The sequence below is a fragment of the Hyperolius riggenbachi genome, chromosome 1 (assembly GCF_040937935.1).
Source record: "Hyperolius riggenbachi isolate aHypRig1 chromosome 1, aHypRig1.pri, whole genome shotgun sequence".
In the NCBI taxonomy this organism is placed as follows: domain Eukaryota; kingdom Metazoa; phylum Chordata; class Amphibia; order Anura; family Hyperoliidae; genus Hyperolius; species Hyperolius riggenbachi.
The window spans coordinates 484,302,911-484,328,745 of record NC_090646.1 but is presented as its reverse complement, the minus strand read 5'-3'; the positions used below and the strand labels follow the sequence as shown (position 1 = coordinate 484,328,745).

The 25,835-nt window shown below is 46.0% G+C and overlaps 1 protein-coding gene across 3 annotated transcripts in view; it reads right to left on the bottom strand.

The window, feature by feature from the left end:
• The window catches only part of LOC137521936 (immunoglobulin mu heavy chain-like), a 956,922-nt gene that overhangs the window by 277,427 nt on the left and 653,660 nt on the right, over positions 1-25,835 (bottom strand). The window lies entirely within an intron of this gene.

Here is a 25,835-nt window from a genome sequence, read left to right as displayed (position 1 = left end):
ATTTATTCTCTCAAAAATATTACTGATCATCATATAGTTGCACGTCTCTGGATTTTGCAAACATTTAAGACCAGCTCTGCCCAAACCAATACTATAGTTATGAATGAAGTAAAAATACGTTAAAACCTCTTCTAGAGTTTGGCACTGTCATTTTCCCTGTTTCTCACTTTCATACCACACAAGAAGCTGTTTAAAAAAAAAAAAAACCCATGCAAAGAAAACATGTTTTCCTTTACAGTCAAACACAATTCATGTTTCTTATTACTCTGACTCTTCCCTATTAACCACATAGGGTCAAATTAGAGCTCATAGGGTTATCTAGGAAGGAAGCTAGGAATGAATAGAAAGTTCCTCAAAGTGAACACAAACAGCAGTGATAAAGTGCCAGATGTTCTCTTCACTCCATCCAAAACAAAAAAAAAAAAGATTTTAGCTGGAAATTGGGATTTAACTTATACCAAAATGTTTTTGTTGGATTGGAACCATTTTGATGTTTGTATTCTAACTATTAAGAGCAATGCTGCTGAGTATTTAGAGGTGGTGGTGAAGGAGGTGGGGGGAGTGCAACTGATATCTACTACTTAGGGGCTTATTGGACCAGAACAGCTAAAAATAACACAAACAAATTTGGGTGGCTGCTATTAGTAAACACAGTTGACATAGAGGGTGGCCCCATCACCCAGCAGCTTGGGGGGGGGGGGGGGGTTAAGGTAGGTTAGGTGGCCATGGGGTTAAGGTTAGTTGCCAATGAGGGGGGTTAAGGTAAGGCATCAATGGTGGGTGGGGGGGGGGGGAAGTTAGGCACAAGTGGGTAGGTTAAGGTATCACCAGGGGGATGCTGTGTGAGAATAGGGAGATGTTAGTTCATTGTGAGATATTGGCAAAAAGTATGATATTTCACTGTATGAATTAAGTAGTTGTTAACCTGTTTATGTCCTGGCGCCAGGAACCTAAGTAGTCTGAAACATTTGAAATCTGACTAGGCCGTGGCCTGAGTTAAATAGTAACCACTCCTTTTATAGAATATCGGTAAACTTACCAATATTCTACTACCGCTATTGTCTGCGCTCTTTAACCACTTAAGAACCATGGGCTTAAACCCCCTAGTGACCAGGCTATTTTTTTTACAAAATAGGCCACTGCAGCTTTAAGGGCTCACTTTAGGGCCGTACAACTCAGCACACAAGTGATTTCCCCCCCCCCCTTTTCTGCCCACCAACAGAGGTTTCTGATGGTGAGCTATGATGCCTGCGGGGATATTTTTTTTTTTATTTGTTTATACATTATTTTTTAATAAATTTTCGTATTTATTTATTTTTTTCAGATCCTCCCTCCCCCCGCCAGCCAATGACAGCGATCGGCTGTCATAGGCTTCAGCCTATGACAGCCAATCGCTCCTAACCCTCCCAATAGGACAGGCTTGTCAAGCCCCCAGTACAGCTCTGCTGTAGATAGCAGCACTGTACCATGTAAATAGACGGTAGTTTTGCCGTCTAACAGTCTCCTAGTGGTGATCGCCGCTGGAAGGCTGATGACGGGAGATGCATACACAGCATCGCACGCGATCTCCTGCAAAACCCCACCCCAGGACTTCATGCCAATTGGCGTGCAGTGGTCCTGAGACTGCCGCAGCTTTCAAGCCAATCGGCGTGGAGCGGTTAGCAAAGGGTTAAACCGAGTTTTTTGGGGGTAAACCCAGCACCCAAATTAGCTTGCAGCACTTGAATGTACATAACGTACATAGCATGGATAGCATTTGCAGGATATATGAGCACTTAGTACGGTCAAGATGTACCAGGAAGGGACTAAAACCTTTCTCTCTCCTTGGGTGTAGTCCCGTCATGCCTGAAATCCACAACCGTTGTGCCAGTTCCAAAAAAACCTAGGATAACCCGTCTTAATGATTACGGAACCAGTTGCTCTCACCCTTGTCATTGCCAAGTGCTGTGAATGAATGAAAGCCACACACATCAAAGCCTCCGTCCCAACAAATCTAGATCAACACCAGTTTGCCTACCGAACAAATAGATTGACTGAGGACGCCATCTGTTTAACTCTCTGTGCTGTCCTCTCACACCTAGAAAAGCCCAACACCTACTGTATGTTAGGATGCTCTTCCTTGACTTCAGCTCAGCATTTAACACCATCATACCTAGCCAGCTGATCAACAAACTCTGTGGACTAGGTCTTGCTCCCTCCATATGTAACTGGTTATTGGACTTTCCCACAAATCTCCCTCGAGATTTCAGGTTAGGAAAACGCACATCCTCCACCCTTACCCTGAGCACTAGTATGCCAAAGGGCTGTGTACCAAGTCCTCTCCAATGATTGTCATTAGATGCTTGGATACCCCCCGATCACGGATTCGACTGTTCGGCCGTGATTGAAAAAAAATCCGGAAAAGGCGTGATTGATTTCTGGATTTCAGCCGGACTCATGAATTCGACTCAGAGATTTTATGTGAATGAGGCAATCACGTCTAAACACGGCTGTGATCACGGAATAGCATTTAAGCTATTTTTAAAGCCACCATACATGCTACAATCCCCAAATTGCATGGATTATAAAGGTGATAAGGGGCTACAACTAACAAAAAAATACCAAAAAGAACTTTTAATTTTAGAGAAAATGGATTTTAAAGTTAAATCAACACTTTAAACGGGACTATAAATTGGTAATAGTTGGTTGTAAACAGTGAAATACACTTTAATCAATCGCAGAGGTGATGATGAGTAACAATGGCACCTGGCGGGGGTGGTACCACTGGAGGTGGATGAGTGGGCAACACCACAAAAACACCCAGAGAGGATTTTGTAAATTTTTTGTTTTGTTTTTTGTTTCTTGCATCGATAGCAATGACATGGCAGCAAAGTTGTCCGATAAATCAGCCCAAATATTGTAGCATCCCTGGACCCTGGTGGTGGGTACACAGACTGCTGTTGTTGTTCAATACAACATGAGAGGTGGCAGCAGGAGGACTAACCAGCACTCTGCGGCAGCACAGAAGTAGAGTATGGCACCTCACTGATGGCACCACAGCACGATAAATCAGCCCAAAAATTGTAGCATCCCTGGACCCTGGTGGTAGGTACACAGACTGCTGTTGTCACTAAATACGACATGAGACTAAATACGACATTAGAGGTGGCAGCAGAAGGACTAAGCAGCACTCTGCCGCAGCACAGAAAGAGAGTATGGCACCTCACTGGTGGCACCACAGCACGATAAATTAGTCCAAATATTGTAGCGTCCCAGGACCCTGGTGGTGGGTACACAGACTGCTGTTGTCACAAAATATTACATGAGAGGCAGCAGCAGGAGGAATACGCAGCACTCAGTGGCAGCAAAATAAAGAGAGTATGGCAACTCACTGGTGGCACCACAGCACAATAAATTAGCCCAAAAATTGTAGCATCCCTGGACGCTGGTGGTGGGTACACAGACTTTTGAAGTTAAATACAACATCAGCAGCAGGAGGAGGAGGGCATCACAGAAAGAGAGTATGGCACCTCACTATTGGCACCACAGCATGATAAATAAATCCAAATATTGTAGCATCCCTGGACCCTGGTGGTGGATACACAGATTGCTGTTGTCACAAAATACGGCATGAGAGGCAGCAGCAAGAGGACTAAGCAGCACTCTGCGACAGCACAGAAAGAGAGTATGGCACCTCACTGGTGGCACCACAGCATGATAGGTCAGCCCAAATATTGTAGCATCCCTGGACCCTGGTGGTGGATACACAGATTGCTGTTGTCACAAAATACGACATGAGAGGTGGCAGCAGGAGGACTAAGCAGCACTCTGTGACAGCACAGAAAGCGAGTATGGCACCTCACATGTGGCACCACAGCATTATAAATCAGCCCAAAAATTGTAGCATCCCTGGACCCTGGTGGTGGGTACACAGACTGCTGTTGTCACAAAATACGACATCAGAGGCTGCAGCAGGAGGACTAAGCAGCACCCAGCGGCAGCAAAAGAAAGAGAGCATGGCACCTCACTGGTGGCACCACAGCACGATAAATCAGCCCAAAATTTGTAGCATCCCTGGATGCTGGTGGTGGGTTCACAGACTTTTGAAGTTCAATACAACATCAGCAGCAGGAGGACTAAGGACTCAGCAGCAGCAGCACAGAAAGGCATGGCCCCTCATTGGTGGCACCACAGCACGAGAATTGTGCCCAAAAATTGTAAGTATCCGTGGACCCTGATGTTGGGAACACAGACTTTTGAAGTTAAATACAACATCAGCAGCAGGAGGAGGACTAAGGACTTAGCAGCAGCACAGAAAGGCAATGGGCCCTCTTTGGTAGCACCACAGCACGAGAATTGTGTCCAAAAATTGTAAGTATCCATGGACCCTCGCACTGGGAATGCAGACTTTAATAGTGTAATCGAGGAACATCAGCGGCAGCAGGAGGACGACTAAGCAGTCAGAATGGCAGCAGAGAACGACCATGGCACCCCAGCAAAAAATGTACTAAACCATGCCAAATACGAGCACAAGGCAGGTTGTACTGTATTATTGCTTATTGCCTGTATTGTGTTGTCACCCCATTATCATTGTCTGTAACCTTATGTATTATCCAGCGCTGCGTAATATGTTGGCGCTATATAAATCCAATAAATATTAATAATAACAACAATATTCATAATATTACTACCATCAAAAAGTTGCATGAAGCATGTTTGGTAAACATTGAGAAGTTGAAAATGTGTTTTTTCAGTACATTCAATGTTGTCTAAAGGTCTATTAGCCCAAAAGCTTATTCTTTCAATGTTTTATGTCACACCTGAAGTGAGATATGGAGGCTGACATATGTATTTCCTTTTAAACAATGCAGACTACCTGGCTGTCCTGCTGATCCTCTGCCTCCAATTCTTTTAACCAAAGACTTTGACCAAGCATACAGGTCAGATGTTTCTGACTGAAGTCTGATTAGAATAGTCATATGTTTTTTCAGGTGTGTGATCCAGATACTAAGGCAGCCAAAGGGATCAGCAGGGCAGCCAGGCAAATGGTATTGTTTAAAATGAAATAAATATAGCAGCCACTACACATCTCTCATGTCAGGTGTTCTTTCAAATCTTATTGGGTAGTTGAAGTGAGAATAAGCAAAGGAAGTATTTTTATATCATCAAAAGGAGAAGAAAGGTGCGCTCACAACCTGTTGTTTCAGTGGAGTTTATAGCAGGACCAGCGACAGTGAGTACATCATATTACAATTTTGCACTACTGAGGGGAGCTTCCGCCATTACAAGTTCTTTTTCATAGCATCAGGACCATTGCCTTCCGCCATAGTTTCCTGTTATCAGACTGAGAACTCACAACTGTTCAGCACCTTTTTCCTCTGAATTCCACATCTGCCTCCTGCAGTAATGCAGGGATGCTGAGAAATGTAGTCAAGCATCATTTGTACTTCATACTTTGTGTGTCACATGAGCACACCTGCTTGATCCCCAACCCCACCCCCACTAGCTGAATCTGTAGAGGAAAGGTAATGAATTGTGTCCATTTTTCTTTTTATATTTGGCCTTTGAAACTGGTAGTCGACCATCACTTTCATTATTATTAGAATGTTCCTTGTCAAGTTTGGGTTAAGTAAGCCTTTCCTAAAATAAAATAAAAAAAGTTGATTTAATCCTGTTCATTTGTGGACAAAATATGCTAATGTAATCTTAAAATATACCTGTAGGGGGGAAAAAGTGCCCAAAATGGATACTTACCTCAGTAGAGGAAAGCCTCTAGATAATCCAGAATATTTCCCATTCCCCCTAGCTTCCACTGATCCAGCAGTAGGACCCCTTATACCTCCTCCCCTGCGCAGTAGCACTGAGCCTATTACGCTTGGATTTTTCCACCAAGCCCAAGTGGCTTATGCTAGTTTACACTATATTCGTTTGTTAATTAGTTCGAGTCCCTTCCAAAAGTATGGCCTCACCGTGGTGGAAGGGTCCAGTATGGAATACTTGGCATGCAAATTGTTTTGGAAGCTAACATCCTCCATTAATGTTAATTTGGCGCATCTGTTATGAATGCAAGATGCCTACCCTGCTAATAATTAGGCTCTGCACCCCTGTGCTGGTACTCATTCAGATGCAGCCTGCTTTGGGAAGCGATGAAAACTCTCCCTGCTGTCTAAAAAATGTAAGACTCCATGCTAGTGCCTACATGCAAGGCAAACTTCCAGAGGGTCCTGGTGTCCAGCGGCTGTCTCAAGGAGGACATGGGAAGCCTCTAAAGGAAGTTTTGCTTTAGAAACTCCAAGTAGCATAATCATTAAACGTTGTTTAACAAATGTGCTTCACAGCATATATCAGAACAATCTTTTCTCCATTCTGCCCTGTATAATGAGAACGGTGGCAAGGGAAGTTATGAAGTGTAAACAATGATGTGGTGTGGGAATCCCTGTATTATCCAACCCCTGACAACACTTCAGATTGAGCAGCGAAAGCCTGAGAGTCTAAAACAGTGGTTCCCAACCTGGGGGCAATCGCCCCCAGGTGGGCGATTTGGGTTCTAAGGGGGGCGGTAAATTTGTGGGGGGTGACAGGGGGGCGATCAGTATGAAAAGGCAGAAAAAATAAAGTGTCGCAGTGTCACTCGTTTTTAAGAAAATTATGGGCAAAAAATAAGATCTGTATAAAATATGCAAGTGTGCATGATAGAGTTGCGTAATTCCTCAGGGCTCGTTGGACATGCGCCGGTGTAATGTCAGATATTGCAGCCCAGAAGCAGCCTTCCTCACTGAGTATCGCGCATGCTCAGTGGGAAGTTAGATATTATTTACCTGAAATATCTCCGCTTCCGCACCACGTACACTCCCGACATTTTCAGGGGAGGGAGGGGACCCCCAGATCTAGCTCTGTGTTGAATTGCAGCCCCTGAGCCCCGCTAGTTCCCGAGATAGGTTTGCTGCAATCAGTCTCGGGAACCAGCGGGGCTCGGGGGCTGCAATTCGGCACAGAGCTAGATCTGGGGGTCCCCTCCCTCCCCTAAAAATTTCCGGAGTGTACATGGTGCGGAAGCGGAGATATTTAGGACGTTTTACGTGGCTGCACAATTTAATGGGACGCAGGCTCCCACTGCGCATGCGGGGCTGCACAACGTGCGGGGCTGCAATAGCTGACATTACACCGGTAAGGGAATTGGCGCAAAGTAGTTGAGTCACCGGCTATTTTTAGCTGGCAAGGTCACAGCGCTACCCCCTCCACTGGCACCACCACCTGGCGTAAGGGTATACCGTACTAAGAGAAGGGGGGCGACAGGGGTGAGTCGTCTTCCCCTAAGGGGCAATACCTCATAAAAGGTTGGGAACTACTGGTCTAAAATTAGCTGCTGTATGCAGCTCCCTGACTGCTGTAGCATAAGGTACGCTTGGAGATCCTACAGATCTGAGGAACAGACCAAAGTAAAAAACAGATACTGTGATAATGTTGAATGAATGATTTCAGCCATTTCCAATATAACAATAGTAACTCTTTGGATACCATGCGTGAGTCATCTCGTAGCAAATAACTGCGCTGCCGAAGAATATACTTGGGTATACCAGGAGAGTCTGTGCAATCATGCTATGCGGCAGAATGCGCAAATTTGCCGCAAAGTGTCCACCCTGTCTGAGTGTGCTACCTAGTAGCAAGAAAATATCATGCATAAGAAATAAAACTAAATTTTCTACAATTAATCGACCTGGAGCACTTGCAAGACAATAGTCAAATTGGAGGTTAAAAGGTTAAACCAAACTGCATCTGATTGGTAGCTTGCTGGATTTCATACAAAAAGCCACTTACTGGTGTACAATATAGCATACTAGTAAACGTGCAAAGAATTGGACAATATGAGTTTGTGCCTATTTACAAAAAAACAAAAACAAAAAATAAAACAAACAAAAAAACGATCTGAGCAAATCTGCCCTAAAGACTTTATCAATTGTAATCACAGAAGCACTTTGTAATGTATAAGCTAAGCTGCAGTCTTAATTTGACTTTTGTTCTACTTTATGTAAACCCATTACTGTATATAATATAGTAAAACAGATCTAATGTATTTCTTATCAGTGGTATGCTAGAGTTAATTTCAGTAATCTCAGACACTAGATAAATGTCTTATCATCCTATGACCTTGTGTTCTTAGTGGGTGAAGGTGCCCATAGACCTGACAATTATGGGCAGAATCGACAACGAGACAAATTCATCTCTAATCGAATCTGATAAGTTTGTTTTTTGTTGATTCTGCCCATACACTACAGACTGATTCCCGTCCGATTTCACACCGCTGCTGCCCCCAATGTATAAATGTTCCCCCCAGTGTGTGCGCATTTATACATTACCTGTCCTGTGGCAGCCTCCGAGCGGTGTCCGTAACCACCAGGCGGCTATCCGTACACAATACTGGCGCATAGTGTCTGATATTGGTGCATAGTGTCTGACTTCAGATGCTATGCGCCAGTGGCATGTACAGATAGCCACCGAGAGGATTACAGACACCGCGTGGAGGCTGCTACCGGACAGGTAACGTATAAATGCACACACGGGGGGCACATTTATACATTGCGGCAGTAGCGGCGGAGGTTTTGTCGTCTCGTCATTCGTTCCGTAAATCGCCACCATACTGCCACACACCCGACCAACCAATTTTGGCCCGACATCTTGCGGCATGCGTGATCGACCATGCGACCAATTTCCATCCCAAAATCTGTCATTTTGTTGGTCGGGCATGCACTCAACAGTGCTGATTTTCATCCGATTCGATTATAATAATCAAATTGGATGGTTGATCGGCCGCTAAGTCGTCTGATGTATGGCCACCTTTAGTTGGACTCCTATTTGTAGTTTTTCACAGTGCATACACACGTCACCTGTCGGGGATTGGGAGCTGATACCCTAAGGCGACATCGCTGGCCAGCCTGTACAGATGTGTGTCAGCTATGTAGCTGACAACTTGTTCTGTTGCTATGCAGGGTGGGGGGATGACATAGCGCCGCATGCGTGATGTCACACGGCAGACCGTGGAGTGGTGCAGACAATGTGATAAGCCTTTGCGGGGGTGAGTTGATCCGCCATGCGAATTGCTCGCAGGTTGGGGGCCGACAGCCACTGTACACACGCCTGACTATCCGCTGAGGTGGTCATTAACAGCTGCCTTAGGCATCGTTCACATTGTTAACGCAGAATGGCTGTGCAATTGGAACACAACGCGCATGATCGCACGTCCTGTGCACTGCTGATTCTGTTCATTACAGTGAATGAGTCAGCTCTGCGCTTAGTCAAAAAATGCATGCAGCAGTGCGATAGAGCATCAAAATGCTGTGCAGCGAATATAATTCGAAAAGCAAAAGTGCTGTCTATGCACTTCTGCCGTTCTTGCGTACTGCGCACTATACAGGCTGCTGAAATGCACACGCCAGCACGTATAGTGTGAATGAGGCCTCAGGCAGGCGTGCGTATGGGCCTTCAGAACTGTTTGCCATCATTATTTGATCTAAGTTATAATAAACCATGCATCAGCTTGTAGCACCCGCCAGATGCATTACCACATGCCTTCCTGTTCATCTATGATTCATTAATCCAGTCGTTTATTATAGAGTTTTTGTGCTGGCATCAATCACTGTGCTCCCACCCCACACTGTGACACACCATTGCACAATAACCTCATCGTCTTCCTTTTAGCTTTTATTTGCAAATCTGTACAATGAAAAGGGCTAGTTATTGACTAAAGTGTCAAAACTTTATATGCAAAATCTAAATGACTTCATTAAGGACTTGAGTCCATTCTTTTGCAGAAGGAGATTATTCTAGACATTTAAATGTACATATGTGTCAGTGTATGCTTTGTTTAAATAATGTACTAGTATACTTTTTTTTAAATCTCTACGTGTTATGAGGTATGATGGAAAAAATGCATTATTTCTCAGGTTTCGGCCATTATAGCTTTAAAATAATACATGCTACCATAATTAAAACCTATGTATTTTATCTGCCCATTTGTCCCAGTTATTACACCATTTAAATGATGTCCCTATCACAATGTATGGCATCTATATTTTATTTGGAAATAAAGGTGCATTTTTTCAGTTTTGCGTCCATCACTATTTACAGCTTATAATTTAAAAATTGTTTGTAATATACCCTCTTCACATGCATATTAAAAAAGTTCAGACCCTTAAGTAACTATTTGTTTTTTTTATTGTAATTTTTATTTTCATTAAAAAATTTATTTGGGTAATTTTTGGTTTGGGAGGTAAACAGTTAATTTTAAATGCAATAATGTGGGTCGGTCTTTCTATGGGGGACTTAGAGATCAATGAATGGGAACTATGTTCCCATTCATTGATCTCCGGGCTAATGGGGGACAACACGCGCGCGCGCGCGCAGAAGTGCGCAGCAGCTCTACAGCAGCCGCCTGGACGTGACAATCACGTCCAGGTGGCATAAATGGTTAATAGCATACAGAGCAGGGACAAGGTCCTTACGCACCCATGGCTGAGACACCAAAGTGCGCCCCTCCATCCCTCCTACCCACACACTGATTGCTATTAGACTAAGAGGGCCACAGGGCCCACAACCTCCCCAACACCTTAATATCTAGTTATCTGGCTTGCAGTCACTGCTATGTATCCCCTTTTCTTATTTATTTCTGCTTCATACACAATTAGGAATGACAGCTGAATGAATTGTGTGCCCCCTCCTACACTGCACCCTGAGGCTGGAGCCTCTCCAGCCTATGGCCCGGCCCTGATAGCATACAGAGCAAACGGAGGCACACAACATGTTTCGGGCATAGCCCTTCCTCAGGTGCATAGCTCCCAACTGTGCCTCTTTTGGGGGGACAGTCCCTCTTTGGGAGCCCTGTCCCTCTGTCCCTCTTTCCTCCTCATTTGTCCCTCTTCCAGGACTTTGTCCCTCCTTCTATGTAAATATACTGTATGTATTTCTCTACTGAAAAATGTGTTTGACATCCCATCCTTTAAATTGCTATATCTCTAATTTTCAAATGTTAATCTGAAGAAAAATGAACCAGGATAGAAAGGATCAGTGTCATTTGAGTTATAAAACATATTTTTCTTATGAAATCTTTATGGGATTTATGATTAGGGGTGTGTCGGGGGCGTGATTAGAGTTGTAGTAGGGTTGTGGCTTAAGTGTCCCTCTTTCTCAACTCAAAAAGGTGGGAAGTATGCATGTGTGCCTCTGTTTGCTCGCCTGAAACATGTTGTGTGCCTCTGTTTGCTCTGTATGCTTTCATGAGTTATTTACAAGTTTCTGACCACCTATTGTGTTGGATTGTCAATGCAGCCTTCTTCTCCCACTGAAGGCAATTGTCTATGCTGTGAAGATACGAGATGTGCAGTACCTGAAACTACGGATACTGGAAGCCTGTGCTAGCACTTCTCCTGTGGTGTTGCTATCAGTGTGTGAAGAGTAGGAGAAGAAAGTTGCATTGATAATCCAACACAATGGGCAGCACTTTGATCACATTTTATAAGTGGTCAGAAACTTGTAAATAACTCATGAAAAAATAAGGTTACGTGAAAACCAAGCACACCATTGTATTTCTTGTGACATTCCCAATAAGTCTGATGTGTCACATGACCCTCTTCCTATTGAAAAAACAAAAAGTTAAATTCAAAATGGCAGAGTTTAAAATGGCCGCCATGGTCACCATCCATCTTGAAAAGTTCCCCCCTTCACATATACTAATGTGCCACAAACAGGAAGTTACTATCACCAACCATTCCCATTTTATTAAGGTGTATCCATATAAATGGCCCACCCTGTAGAATCAGTGTGAAGTTGAACCTGCCTGCACAAAGCACAGCAAATCAGTACACTGTCACTGACTACTACACTGAGTACAGTTAACTTAAGTTTAATCACTCACTGGCTAGCTAAAGTATACAGTCAGTAATAGAACAGTAGTAGATAGCATCAGTGAACCTGCCTGCACTGCACTAAGCACAGCAATCAGTACACTCTCTCACTGACAACTACACTGACTACAACTAACTTTAGTAATCTCTCACTGCTAGCTAGCTGAATACAAGTATCAAATACAGTATAAGAGCAATGTTAGGAGTAAAAAATGCTATGTTTTTAGGACAAAACACGCTTGCTGAAGCAACAAATGGCCTGGAGATGATCCTCTCAGTGCCACAGTCTAGCAAGGACGGAGATTTTCATAATGGCCACCGCTTTATATACAGGAGGGGAGGGCATAACCTCCCCTCCTATGATTGGTTGCTAGGGCCTGGTTGGGGGGCCTCTGATTGGCCCAGGGACGTCATTTCCGCCCAATCACAACCTAATCACGGCTTTCCGCTCCGCGATCACAAGCGTGATCACTTTCCGAATATTTGCAATCATGGAATGTCCGTGGCCGATTTCCGTGATCCAGAATCGATCATGGCTTTTGATTCGGCAGTCGAATAGTGAAAAAATGCTAGTGTCAGGGCTTGCTGGTATTAGACTCTGATACACACTGTATGCGGATGCGACTGACTAGCTAGCACTTCCAAAGAGTGACCTAACCACACACACCAACTATTTGTAAGCAGATACCGCATACAATGTGAAGCGCACAGATTATACCCGCAATCCTTCTGCAAAACAGGTGGCAGGGCAGGAGAAGTAATATAGTAGTAATAGTCACCTTAATCTCAGAAGCAGCAACAATCGATATGAATCAACAGAGGTACTATAAGCATAGAAGTCCAGAGATGATTGCTTTTGGATATGCAGGTTCCAGGGCCAGATAATAAGACAGAGTCTAGAAGGTAGTTAGTCCTATGATGATGAGCTTATGGGTATGCAGATTCCAGGGTAGGATGAGATAACAAGTCTAGGATAGTCTAGGAAGTCTAGGATAACACAGGTATATAACTCAATGATGGTGTGCTTATGGGTATGCAGATTCCAGGGCAGGAGAATATAGCGAAGTCCAGAAGACAAGCCAGGTTATACACAAGAGACAAAGTTCCAATCGTGATGCAGACAAGGATAAATCAGAGACGTAGTAGATTAACAAGCCAGGGACATACACATAAATCCAGCAGGGTCCAATCGTGGTACAGATAAGGATGAGCACCACTGGTTCACGCTAATGCGCAATGCATGATCTATCGACAAGGGCTTCCCTCTGTTGAAGCAAGTACCTATTTGGGGCACTTTTTTCCCCAGGTACACTTTGATAAATGAAGCTGTACTGTGGAAAAGGCAGATTGCTGACATCTTATGTCAGGCATGTCTAAAGTCAGGCCTGGGGGCCAAATGTGTCCCACCAGCTTTTTCTGGTGGCCCCAAAATGCTCTACAGTGTTTAATTCCATGTGGCCCGCAGGTCGTAGCTGTGTTGTTGCATGTAGGGGCCACCTTATGTTGCCGTTCTGCCTCTTCCTTTACCCGCCTGTAGGTTATTAGCCAGCACTGTGGCAGTAACAGCCATTGATTAGCAGCTGCCACTGTGCCAGCAGCAGTCAGGGCCCATTCACACTTGTAATCGCAAAGCGCTAGCGTTTTGCTCAGGTGATTTTACCATTATTAGCACGGTAAAATCACTGTACACTCTCGCAATTTTTTAAGCACTGTATTACGCTTGCTCCAGAATCACCGAAAAATGTTGCATGCAATGTGTTTTGCGATCACCTCCGATCACGAATCTCCCGCGATCGGTGGCAATCATGGCAGTGAGATCACTGCCATATAGTTACAATTGCGCTAGCGTTTTCAAAAGTGCAAGTGCTTCGGCGATTAGCGTTAAATAGCCGCTAATCACCCTAGTGTGAATGGGCCCTAACAGCTGTTGATTACCAGCTACCATTGTGCCAGTAGCACTATACCTGCATACTGAATGGCAGGCTTGCTCAGATGTACCAAAATTCGGTTCGGGTACATTCGAATTCGGGTCCGCATGACATTCGAATTCGAATTCGCCTTCGACCACAAAATTCGGTTCGAATTCATATTCGGTTCGGGGTTACGCCTCAAAATTCGATACAAAATTAGTGTCCGCGAATTCGGGGTTTTTTTGTGTGTTTTTTTAAAGGGACTTCACATTGAAATAGGTGTACTTAAAAAAACAAAACTAAAAACGTGACGTGTGGCGCTGGCAGCAGGCAATGCATTGTGTGGACCCTGGCGGTGGGACCACTGACAGCAGGAGGATAAATACAGCAGCAGCAGGAGGAGGAGTGACGTGTGTCACTGGCAGCAGGCAATGTATTGTGTTGACCCTGGCGGTGGGACCACTGACAGCAGGAGTATAAATACAACAGCAGCAGCAGGAGGAGGAGGAGTGACGTGTGTGTGTGGCACTGGCAGCAGGCAATGCATAGTGTGGACCCTGGCGATGGGACCACTGACAGCAGCAGGATAAATACAACAGCAGCAGTAGGAGGAGGTGGAGTGACGTGTGGCACTGACAGCAGGCAATGCATAGTGTGGACCCTGGTCGGTGGGACCACTGACAGCAGCAGGATAAATACAACAGCAGCAGCAGGAGGAGGAGTGACGTGTGGCACTGGCAGCAGGCAATGCATAGTGTGGACCCTGGCGGTGAGACCACTGACAGCAGCAGGATGAAAATGAGCGCGGTGTAATATGTTGCCACTTTATAAATACAATAAATACATAAATAAATTCATAGGTAAATCAATGCAGCAGGCCAGCAGCAGCAGCAGGAGTCAGGTAGAAATACAATAAATACATAAATAAATTCATAGGTAAATCAACGCAGCAGGCCAGCAGCAGGAGTCAGGTAGAAATACAATAAATACATAAATAAATTCATAGGTAAATCAATGCAGCAGGCCAGCAGCAGCAGCAGGAGTCAGGTAGAAATACAATAAATACATAAATAAATTCATAGGTAAATCAATGCAGCAGGCCAGCAGCAGCAGCAGGAGTCAGGTAGAAATACAATAAATACATAAATAAATTCATAGGTAAATCAATGCAGCAGGCCAGCAGCAGCAGGAGTCAGGTAGAAATACAATAAATACATAAATAAATTCATAGGTAAATCAATGCAGCAGGCCAGCAGCAGCAGCAGGAGGAGTCAGGTAGAAATACAATAAATACATAAATAAATTCATAGGTAAATCAATGCAGCAGGCCAGCAGGAGGAGGAGGAGTCGTCATGTATGGCAGGCAGCAGGCAATGTATTGTAATTCCTAGGCATCTATCTATCCAGGCCTGGTTAATCTTCAAAAATGTCAGTCTGTCCACGCCCTCTGTGGACAGACGAGAGCGCTTCTCGGTGACCACCCACCGGCCGCACTGAAGCACCTCTCAGACAGCACGCTGGAATGGGGGCAAGACAATACCTCCAGGGCGTACTGCGCAAGCTCCCTCCAGATGTGCAAGCGCTCCACCCAGTACTACATGGGGTCCACAGGCTCTTCGCAGCCGGTGTCAAGCCCACTGAAGGACCCCATGTAGTCGGCCACCATCCGGATCATGCGCTGGCTGTGACTCTCACCGAAGGTGGCTGCTGCCCGCACCTCCTCTCTCGGCTGCTGTACCTTCATGTAGAACGCCTGCGTCAATGACAGCAGGTCTCATGGGTGCCTGACGCTGCTGCTGGCCGCAGGCACCTGCTGCTGTGCTGCTGGCTGCTGGACAGGGACAGAGGGAGTGGAAGGCTTCCTCCAGTCGCTGAACAAGGATCTCCTGCAACTCCCTTGCTCGCTGCTCACGGTCTCTGGCAGGCAGAAACTGATCCCACCTCCCCCTCAGCCGTGGGTCCAGGATCATGCTGATGCAGGCGTCCTCCCTCGCTTGCATCCGCTTGACCCTGGGGTCTGTGCGCAGGCAGCGCAGCATGTGCGCTGCCATGGGGAACAGGGTGGACCGTCTAACAGAGACATCAGGGTCAGCGTCCTCCTCCTCTTGCCCCTGAGACTCTTCCTCCTCTCTCCACCCTCACACCACTGCTGCTGCGCTCCGATGTTCCCCCCCAGCAGCAACGTCCAGCACCTCCAACTCCTCCTCTTCCTCCTCCAGGGACTCAAATACCTGCGGAGCAGTGGACTGCGCAGGCGGCTGCTGTTCCAGCTGCTTCAGGGCCTCCTCTCCCAAATCCACCAAATCACCAAGTGCCCTGTCCAGCAGACAAACAAAGGGCACCCACTGGCAGAGGGATGCCCGTTGTTCACTCACCAGGTTGGTTCCCTGCAGGAAGGGAGCCAACACCAAGCAGACCTGCTGCATCTGCCCCCATTGCGCGTTGGTGAGGAGCTGGAGTGTGGTGCTGCTTCTGGTGCCGGCGACAGTGGCATCATAGATGTACCGGTTGACAGCCCTCCTCTGCTCAACCAGCCGCTCCAACATCGCCAGGGTGGAGTTCCAGCGAGTTGGCACATCTATGATGAGGCCGTGTCGTGGCAGGCCCTCCTGCTGCTGGATGTCTGCCAGTTTTGCTGCGGCAGCTGCTGAGCGGCGGAAAGTGAGCAAAATTTTCCGCGCCGCTTCTAACAGCTCCTCCATCCCCAGGTAGGTGCGCATGATTTTTTGCACCACCAGGTTCAGGACGTGGGCCAAGCAAGGGACGCTGATGGCAGACAGCAGGTTGGCGGCATTGTCGGACACCACCAATCCCACAGTGAGGCCTCTGGGGGTCAGCCCCGTCCTCTCCTGCTCCCTGAGGTACCGGAGCACGTTGGATGCCGTCATGGAGTTTTTCCCCAGGCTTTTCATCTCCAGCAGCGCTTGGCAGTGGCGGGCCTTCACGCTGCTGGAGAGACGGGATCGCTTGGTGGTGGGAGCTGCTGCTTCTCCCCTGACCCCGCGCGGTGGCACCACGTAGTGGGCGACTGGTGCTGCTGCGCCCGAGGATGGACCTGCTGCTTCCTCGCTCGGGCTTTCCACCAGGCTGACCCAGTGGGCTGTAAAGGACAGATAGCGCTCTGTCCCAAACCGGCTGCTCCAGGAATCCATGGTTATGTGGATCCGCGCACTGACAGCGTGATCCAGCGCGAGGCCCACGTTCTCCATGGCAGAGCGGTGCAGTGCTGGGATCGCCCTGCGGGAGAAATAGTGGCGGCTGGGGACTTGCCACTCCGGGATCCCAACCTGCAGCAGCGCTCTGATGTCACGCCCCTCTTGCACAAAGGAATATGGCAGGAGCTGGGAGCACATGGCCCGGGCAAGCAACCCGTTCAACAACCAGATGCGCCTGTGGGCGGGAGGCCGCACCTTGGTCACACCGGGGAAAGCTTCGCTGAGCAGGGTCTGGCGGCGTTTGCCTCTACGGGAGGATGAGGAGGCCACTGTGGAGGGAGCTGATGAGGCCACTGAGGACTGGCTGCCCGGGGGGGGCGGGGGGGGAGTGAGTTGCTGCTGTGCTCCTGCTGCTGGATGGGCAGGAGGGGCTGCTGCTGCTGCTGGATGGGCAGGAGGGTCGGCTGCTGCTGCTGCTGAAATCTGTGCAGTGGCTGTCTGGCTCTGACCACTGCCTGCACCACTTTGCATAAGCTTCTCCAACTCATTAAAGTCCTCAAAATGTCTGCTCTGTAAGTGGGTCTGCAGGCACGAGGTACTCAATTTGTGGATATCGCAAACTCTGCTGAGACTGAGATTGCAACTGTTGCAAATTGCACGGGTCGGGTCCACTGGGCACTTGGTGAAGTACCGCCAGACTGGGGACTTCAACCTCTTCTTTGAGCTTGAGGGCTTGGGTTTTTGGGTGCCCTTGGAGAATTGTGCCTTTTTGGTTGTAGTTAGAGGTTTGCTGCGGGTGGTGGTAGCGACTGAAGCAGCAGGCTGTGGCTCCTGCCTTCCACGCCCTGTGCTGGCCACCTTGCTGCTGCCGCACCTCTGCACCAGAGACGCCTCCTACTCCGATGACGAGCTGCCTTCAACCAACTGTGCTGGTGGTACTGGTGGCACATAGGGAGGATCTATCAAGTCATCATCATCAACCCCAAACAAATCCTGTGAGCCCGACTCAACCAACTCCTCTACCCCAACATCCCCTGCATCACGCCCCTCCTCCTCAGCACCAACAACAAACTTCTGCACCTCAAACTCCTCCTCCTCTTCCTTGGATGACCCCATCACGCCCCTCCTCCTCAGCACCAACAACAAACTTCTGCACCTCAAACTCCTCCTCCTCTTCCTTGGATGACCCCATCATCTCCAACTCATACTTCTCCAAAACATCCCTGTACATGGTCAAAGTCTCAGGGGAGAAGAGCGTGCTCATTGAGGGCAGGCTGGTCGATGGGGTCACCGTGACCATGGCCTCAAGCGCTGGTGGAGGCCTGCTGCGGACAGGAGTGCTGGCGCTGGTGGCACTAGTCTCGCTGGTGCTGCAGGCCTGGCTGGAAAAGGTGGCTTCCTGCCCCGCCATCATTTCCACCACAGCCTGCACCTGACTCTCCCCAATGGGCCGTGGGCAGTGGCTGGCGGCGGACCAGTCCCAGACCTGCTGCTGCTGGCAGTGGCTCCTGCAATGGCGCTTCCTCTCCTGGTGGTGCCTCGCCCTCTACCTCTACCTCTGCCAGTCATTGTGCACTATACAAATACAGTAAAAAAAAATAAGTAGAAGAGGGCGGGAAAGGGTGTAAATTTTAATAAAGTCTGTGTTGGTGGTGACTTGGTGGTGACTAGTAGTAGTAGGCAGTAGTAGTACGCACGCAGGTAGCTAAGAAACACCTAGCGTACTACGCTACAAGTAAGTCGTGCGGCAGACAGTCGGTGACAATTACAAACGGTCACACACGGTCAGACGCAATCAATCAATAGGCTCGGGCAGGCGACAGACAGTCACAGGTCACTCACAACGGATGCTGGTGGTGGCCTGTATGTGTTGTAACTCTTATTTATTACACACACTACGGATGATAATAAAATCACACAGTAAAAGTGAAAAAAAAATTAGTGAACGGGTACTAGTAGACTAGTAGTATAGTAGTAGACAATAGTAGTATGCACGTACGCAGGCAACTAAGAAACACCTAGCGTACTACGCTACAAGTAAGTCGTGCGGCAGACAGTCGGTGACAATTACAACAATCGGTCACACACGGTCAGACGCAATCAATCAATAGGCTCGGGCAGGTGAGGTGACAGACAGTCACAGGTCAGGTCACTCACAACGGATGCTGGTGGTGACCTGTCACAGTCAGTAACTAACTAACACAGTACTGAAACTAATAAAGTAACAGACTACAGCAGTAATAATTAACTAAACTAGTACTACTAAGTGCACAACTAACTAGAATCCCTAACCTACCTAAGCTATTAGTAGGCTAAGGCTACCTAGGCTAGCAGGCCTAGCCTGTTCACAGACTAACACTAGCCTAGCACAGTATACACTATACACTAGCTGACTAAAAACAATCAAAATACTAGCTAACTATATAAGACAACAATAAATGTGTTTAGGAGGTGTTTAGGAAGCAAAACGCTAGGTTTAGCAGTGAAAAGCACTTGCTCAGACACAGCACAGCACTGGAGAATCTCTCAGTACCAGCAGCAGTCACACAAGTGCGTGGCTCCGCAACATGGCCGCCGCCTTATATAGAGGAGGGGAGGGCCAGGCTCCTCTCCTCTGATTGGTTTCTAGGGTTGCCAAGTCCTCGGCAGGAGGACTTCTGATTGGCCCAATCACGTCATCCCCGAATCCCGAAGCCGAAACCGAACCCACAGCTCCATTTGGCCGAATTCGAGTGTGCACATTCGGCAGGCTTCGTATTCGGCCTCGGATTGCAGCATTCGGGTTCGGGTTCGCATGCGGCAACCCCAAAAAACACCAGAATTTTTCGGCAAACTTCGCATTCGGGGTCCTGCTGAGAAACCCTGCTGAAAGGTACATGTTAACTGCACACAGTACATGGGTTATTTCCCGTGGAAATGTTTCTTTTGACAAAATGTCACAGGCATAGTGTACCTAACTGCAATAAAAACAAACAAACCCGTGTTTAATCTTGCTAGTTAGGCCCCCTAGCACTCTCAAGAATGGCGATATAACCCTTAGTCCAAAAAGTTTGGACACCCCTGTCTTATGTGGAGAAACGGGCATATGAGTGGCAGCATATTAAAAAAACCTTACATATCAGTGTATGACTCTCAGTCATGAGCACAGTGGCAAATCTTCAGATTCTGGGAGGTTTTTGTGTTAGAATCTAGCACTGTAATAGCTACCTGCTCACATTGGTACAGCACTTTACAACAACTTCTGGCAGTGTTTTCTTTGCATTGCAGGAAATTCACAAATACTATTTATAGCTCAGCAGAGATCTGATCTGGTATTCCTCTCCCCACAAAAACCGAAAAGGTTCCACCACGCTCTACAGTATGTAGATATAGAGTAGCAATAAATAGTATGTGAACCCTTTGGAATTATATAGATTTCTGCACAAATTGGTAACAAAATGTGATCTGATCTTTATCTAAGTCACAACAATAGACAATCCCAGTCTGCTTAACTCCTTTACGACCGCATCACGCCGATTGGCGTGAATGCGGTGTCAGCCCCAGGACCGTCTAACGCCAATTGGCGTATAGTCCTGCAGGTGTGTTTTGCTGGGGATCGCGTGCTCCGCTCTCCGTCATCAGTCTCCCAGCGGCGATCAGCGTTAGGAGACTGTTAGACATTTACATTGTATTTACATTGTACAGAGCTGCGATCTACGGCAACACCTTACTGGGGACAGCTGTGTCACTCGGCTGTCCCCTGGAGAGGCTCAGGGAGCGATCGGCTCTCATAGGCTGATGTGATTGGCTGGCGGGGAGAGAATAAAAAAGAAGAAGAAAATGTACGTTATTAAAAAGAAAAAACAATTACATTAATTAAAAACAAAACAAAAGATGCAGCAGCAATCAGAGCCCACCAACAGAAATCTCTGTTGGTGGGCAGAAAAGGGGGAGGGATTAATCTCTGTGCTCGGTTGTGTGGCTTTGCAGCAACCTATTAAAGCTGCAGAGCCCTAGTTTGTAAAAAATAGCCTGGTCACTAGAGGGGTAAAGCCTGTGGTCCTTAAGTGTTTAAACCAATACCACACAGTGGAGGTGGAAAAGATATGCCCATATAATTCCAAAGGGTTCCCATACTTCTTATTGCATATATATATATATATATATATATATATATATATATACATACATACACACACATACACTCACCTAAAGTATTATTAGGAGCTCCATACTAATACAGTGTTTGACCCCCTTTCGTCCCCAGAACTGCCTTAATTCTATGTGGCATTGATTCAACAAGGTTCTTTAGAAATGTTGGCCCATATTGATAGGATAGCATCTTGCAGTTGAGTTGATGGAGATTTGTGGGATGCACATTCAGGGCACAAAGCTCCCGTTCCATCACTTCTTAAGGATGCTCTATTGGGTTGAGATCTGGTGACTGTGGGGGCCATTTTAGTACAGTGAGCTCATTGTCATGTCCAAAAAAACAATTTGAAATGATTAGAGCTTTGTGACATGATGCATTATCCTGCTTGAAGTAGCCATCAGAGGATGGGTACATGGTGGTCATGAAGGGATGGTCATGGTCAGAAACAATGCTCAGGTAGCCCGTGGCATTTAAATGATGCCCAAGTGGCACTAATGGGCCTAAAGTGTGCCAAGAAAACATCCCCCACACCATTACACCACCAGCCTGCACAGTGGTAACAAGGCATGATGGATCCATGTTCTCATTCTGTTTATGCCAAATTCTGACTCATCAGACCAGGCAACATTTTTCAAGTCTTCAACTGTCCAATTTTGGTGAGCTCGTGCAAATTGTAGCCTCTTTTTTCCTATTTGTAATGGAGATGAGTGGTACCCGGTTGGGTCTTCTGTTGTTGTAGCCCATCCACCTGTGCGTGTTGAGGCTTCACAAATGCTTTGCTGCATACCTCGGTTATAACGAGTGGTTAATTCAGTCAACGTTGCTCTTCTATCAGCTTGAATCAGGCGGCCCATTCTCCTCTGACCTCTAGCATCAACAAGGCAATTTCTCCCACAGGACTGCCGCATACTGGATGTTTTTCCCTTTTCACATCGTTCTTTGTAAACCCTAGAAATTGACCGGACCCTCTGGCACCAACAACCATGTCACGCTCAAAATTGCTTAAATCACCTTTCTTTCCCATTCTGACATTCAGTTTGGAGTTCAGGAGATTGTCTTGACCAGGACCACACCCCTCAATGCATTGAAGCAACTGCCATGTGATTGGTTGATTAGATAATTGCATTAATGAGAAATTGAACAGGTGTTCCTAATAGTCCTTTAGGTAAGTATATATATATATGTATATATATATATATATATATATATATATACATATATATATATATATATATATATATATTATTACACAGTGGTTTAGCCTATCACATTGTTAGTGGGTGTGTTTATAGATAATGGTAAATGGCAGTTGGCAGTGCTGTCTGTCTCTTTTCTTGTCTGCCAGTAGTAAATATGCTGTCCGGCAAGCTCGCAATGAGCTCACAAGCAGTGCTGCTCAAATCCGATCCAAATGAAATCGGATAGTAGCTATTCGGATTTCATCCGGTTGAACACAAATCACCTGTGCGGGCTGGGCAGGGGGTTTAGTCTCACCTATCATGACGTCTTCTTCGTCCGTCCCTCAGCACCTCCCACGATGCGCTCCAAATCCGGCATCACATGACTAAAAACACTTCCTCCTTCCGGGTTGAAGGAGGAAGAGTATAGTCACGTGACGCCAGATTGGACAGCATCGTGGGAGGCTCCGAGGGTCGGACGAAGACGTCATGATAGGTAAGATTAAACCTATAAGATTAAACCCAGCCCGCACAGGTGATTTGTGTTTAACCGGATGAAATCCGAATAGCTACTATCCGGATTTCATCCGGATCGGATTTGAGCAGCACTACTCACAAGCTCAAACAAAATTAACAACCTACAAGGCAAGTATCAATTATTTCTTGATCTATTTTTTCTTTTTTTACTTCTAACTTTGCAATGTATTGATTGATTTTTCTTTCCCCTAGTTCTATCTTTTTCTATCTTTCGGTAAAGTTCCTCTTTAACTCGTTAGTTTAGCAATATCGCAGCTCTTCAACCATATAACCTGACCAACATCTGATCAACATCTGCATAATGAATTTCATGTTGAGGAAATTATGAATATGAATATGGAGACATTGGGCTTGATTCACTAAACCATGCTAACTCATAGCATGGCCGCGCTAGAGTTTTTTGCACACGTTTTCACGCACAATCGCAAATGTTTATTCGTGATGAGTTAAAAGAATTAACTTCAAATCACCAAGCAAATCATACAATCTCTGAAGATGGCTATGGAGATCCTTCCAGCATTGCATTAACACCCAGGTCATGGGGGAATGGATAAGACCCTACAAATGTACAAGACCGGGTTTTACTGCAATAATGTGAATTAGTTAGTGGAGCAAGTTTGCGGACAATGTCATCAATGTGAAATCAATGAAGGAGCTGAACTGAAGGGCAGGGCCGGGCCGAGGCATAGGCTGGAGAGGCTCCAGCCTCAGGGCGCAGTGTAGGAGGGGGCACACAATTCATTCAGCTGTCATTCCTAATTGTGTTTGAAGCAGAAAGAAATAAGAAAAGGGGATACGTAGCAGTGACTGAAAGTCAGATAACTAGAGATTAAGGTGTTGGGGAGGTTGTGGGCCCTGTGGCCCTCTTAGTCTAATAGCAATCAGTGTGTGACGGCTGGGGTGGGAGGGATGGAGTAGCGCACTTTGGTGTCTCAGCCTTGGGTGCTGGAGGACCTTGTCCCTGCTCTGCTGAAGGGTAAGCCACTGAACTGGTACACATCTGTCCCTTTAAAAGCATTGCCTTTACATTTTCTGACATTAGAAACGTCTATGGATGGATTCAGCCAAATCCTGGTCATAACAGACCACTTTACTTAATATGTCATAGCAGTTCCTGAAATTGCTGCCAAGTGTATCTGGGCCGAGTATGGATGTTCGAAGCACATTCATTCTGATCAGGGCCTTTGCTTTGAAAGCCAACTGTTGAGCGCCTTATGTCAAACATATGGGGCTTGATACACAAAAGTGTGCAAACTGTTTGCACGCTGGTGAAAGCCCTTTATCACTGAGTTTAGGCGTGATAAAAAGAAACTCGCGCGAAATTCCCACTCGCAATCGTGCAGCGTGCGCAGCGCCCATTAAACCCTATGGGACGCGCGCACCTGTGCGATTACGCGCGGGACTTTGCGCGCGATCAGCAGCACAAAGCAGTGCTAGCTCAGCTAGTGCAAAGGTTATCACGCCTAAAAGTTTTTATGCGTGATAACTGGGTTATCACCACTTTGTGAATCGAGCCCCCGGAGTGTACAAGTCCTATTTGTTCCCCTATCATCAGCAGGGTAATGGTGCATGTGAAGGATTTTTATAGAACATTGCTTCAGTTGTGGAGATTATTGGAAGAAGCGAGGATGAATCAATCTGGTCATACAACACGTGAAAGTACAGGATTCATCCCTTATCAGTTGATGTTTGGACAAGGTGATATGGTCCCAATTGATTTATACTCCAAAGACCTGGGTAAACAGCCATAAACAACGCTTGAAAGAACTGCAAGAATACATTTGAAATAAATATGCTTTGGACATGCCTTGACCTGGGTAAATGAGGACCTATGTTGACATATCGCAACTAAACTGTTCAAAATGCAATGAATTCACTAGTGCAGTATTCCAAAACCAGTTGTTTTTGGACAGACTAGTCACAGCCCAATTCTTCTCTGTATAACGGAGAATGGCATTGTATACTGGCTATATAAAGCCACAGGGCAAGTGAAGAATACTCTCATAAGGCTTGCTGCTGAAATGATGAAATGCTGAGTGAGTGGCCTAACCCCCGGTACATGTGGGACTTTAAAAGTGATATAAGTCAGGCAAAACTCTTTTATGGCAGTGGATTTTGACATATTAAGCACATATAAAGCCCTTTTCATGGTTGACTTTGGCTTCTTGTTTTGGTTTATTTTACTGGTTTCCATGATGATGAATGGTGATGAATAGGAATAACATTTGTAATTTATACCTTTTAATTTTTTTTTCTTCAATTCAGAGGTTATAGAAACTTAAAATGCTCTCTCTAGCCACAGGTCCAGTAAACAGAAAAAACACAAATTGTTATATTACAGCGGTAAAGATAATAGTGTTTTTAAAACACAACAGAATGCCTAAGGGAAACTGGGTGTTTGTGTAAATACAGTACAAGAAAAGGTGTGAAATAAAGACAATTTAAAGCCACCCTATGACATGCATGATATTTAGTAGCAAGTGTTTTATTCAGCAAAGCATATTATGAGTAAGGAAAAACAGTATTCAAAGGTGATTAGCGATCAACTAGTGGTAGATCCACTTTAATAGCTCAAATCTCTACAGTGAAACAGAATCTCTGAAGCAAATGCACATTAAGGGTAAAGATTAAGGCTTCATTATTAAGGACTCACGCTGAACCTGTTACGATTTGCATGTGGCACGTCACAACGGATTAAAAAAATGGTCCCTTCTGGTACAGCGCGTGTCGCTGCCCACGGTATTCATTTGCAAGGTGGGTGTAACGTGCTCAGTTTTGCACAGCTCAGTTCAATTGTACAATGGCAGACACTCAAACATATGAATGTGCCCACCATAGGAACATTGGATTGCATACCTGTGTAACTGTAACCTACTTTGTAAAGCTCCGCAATACGCATAGTGTGAATATTCCCTTAATCCATCACATTTTCATGAAATCACTTTCATGGACCACTAGGTACACGTAATTATGTTCCAATGTAAACCAGAAATGCAATTAATTTATTTAAAGGACACATCCGAGCAGATTAAAAATAAAAAATCCAC